Here is a 2,396-nt window from a genome sequence, read left to right as displayed (position 1 = left end):
TTAAGGGTTATAGATACTGAAGCACCTGGGTGGCTTAGTTGGTTAAATCTCTGGCTTTGGCTTGGTCATGATCTGATCCCAGGATCAAGCCTGGCATTGGGCTTGCTGCTCAGTGGGGAGTCTGGTTCTCTCTCTCCCTCTGCTATTCCCCCTGCTCAGGCTCTCTCTCTGTCAAAATAAATAAATCTTAAAAAAAAAAAAGTGGTAAGATACCAGGGGTGAGAGATAAGGAATTTGATCAGATATCAAGAGTAGGATAGAAGATTGCTGAAAAATGACCAAGCAGATTTCTTGCTAAAACTGGGCTAAGTGGGCGGAGCCTAAGGTCAAGGCTAGACAGAAAGAGGACTCAGAGGAACTTGACTCGAGTCTGGTCAAGGAGAAAATCTTCATCATCCATGACCATTGTATTTTCTGCAGTCACACATTTTACTAATTCTTTTATCAGACATTCAGTGAACGAGAAACATGAACGCAGCAGCAATAATATAACAAATGTAAGCGCTCTAGAAGAGACAAAGGCAGTATGGGAATCCACCTCATCAGATTTAGAATATGCATGACTCCATGACTGAATTACTACCACTGCTTGACTGTTGAGATTAAGATGTAGTACAGAGGATCAGAGGGAAGGGAGGGAAATCTGAATGGGAGTCATCAGAAAGGGAGACAAGCCATGAGGCACCTTTAACTATAGGAAACAAACTGAGAGTTGCTGGGGGGGAGGGGAGTGGGAGACATGGAGAAACTGGGTGATAGGCATTAAGGAGGACACGTGATGTGATGAGCACCAAGGGTTATCCACAACTGATGAGTTACTGAATTCTCTGAAACCAATGATGTACTATCTAATGGCTAATTGAATTTAAATATCTAAAAAAGGCACTTCAAAAAAAAAGATGTAGCATAACTCACAATATCCTTTGAGTGGAAGAATGTGCGGACTTTCCACACCTCTGCTGTCCAAGTCCCATGGCTAGTAGCCACATGTGGCTAATGACCACTTAAAAGGTGGCCAATTCAAATGGAGAAATGCTGTAAAAGCAGAATAAACACTGGCTTTCAAAGACATATTGTAACCAAAAGTCAGAGAGTATTGCCACCCTCACATCACAAACATCGCATGACTTCTACAGCTAATGAGAGTGGGACCCAAGATGAGAGAGGTCAACCTGAAAGTCCATGATGTCAGAAAGAACATGGAGAAGAAAGAGTCACAATCCTGGAGTGGATGGTCTGAAGACTGTCAGAATGCCTTTTTTTTTTTTTTTTTTTTTGGTGATTCTGTATACGGACAAGGAGAATTCATTGGAGATGACATCTGTATGCCTCACATTTTCAAGGGAAAATTATGAAAACGCATATAGACCCACAGCCATAGTTTAATTATGTTTGAAATATATTCAGAACTACTCCAGTCAGTAAATTGCATATTTTCACATTTAGCTTCTCAATTTTCTCTTCGGCACCTCCCATTCTTGAAATCCCAACACAAATCACATCTCTTGCCTAAGGACCATAAACTACCTCACTATCAAAGGCTACAGTTCATTCATTCATTTGATTCATTCAAAGCAACCTAATCTTGAGTGATGTCTTAGGCGCTCTTCTAGGGACTGGTGACACGGTGAACAAAATAGGTAAAAATCTCACTTTCATGGAGCCTCTCTGGTATTTAGGGGAAAATCTTTCCTTATCAACATGAAAATACTTTTTATGGATGTTGCTTAGAATTTCAGTTTTTTTTTTTCTTGACAGTATCTCAGGTGATCATCTTTGAGGTGGTTCTCCTGAAAATATTTTTGGGGGGTACTGACTCGACTTTCTGAGTCAGACACTTTCCTAAAGACAGGGGTCAAAGGAAAAGTGACAACTGTCACTCTTGCAGTAAGAACAGGGATCACAATGCTTGAAACAGATATGCTGCTCAGCTGTCAGAAAGTCCACAAGGCTCCAAATGTGTGTGGCCAACTAACGGAACCTGTAACTCAGAGGTTATCATCCTGAGAGCAATGGGAAATCCCTCTAGTTAAGGACTCTCCTTGACGGAAGCTTGACAATGGCCTTGATTTACTTACTATGATGTTTAGGTAATTATACACATTAAGAAAAGTGCACAAGGCACTTACATTTCCATGATACCATCAAAGATATTGTTGTTTTATTAAAATGTTACATCTAGAGTTGTAACGTATAGAGTAGTTAAGTCAATCACTATGAGGTACAGGTGAGACTATTGTAACAGCCATACTTCCATAAAAAAGAAAAATTTTTTGTGGTTTCTGATCTAGGAATCAGCCAGTGAATAATTCTATATCAGTGTCCAGTTACCGGGCTAAACATGTAATCTATTTATATTTCTGAGGGTAAGCTGAATTGTGATCACTGAGCCAGCT

Source organism: Mustela nivalis (assembly GCF_964662115.1).
Source record: "Mustela nivalis genome assembly, contig: HAP1_SCAFFOLD_1321, whole genome shotgun sequence".
In the NCBI taxonomy this organism is placed as follows: domain Eukaryota; kingdom Metazoa; phylum Chordata; class Mammalia; order Carnivora; family Mustelidae; genus Mustela; species Mustela nivalis.
This window is presented reverse-complemented; position numbering follows the sequence as displayed.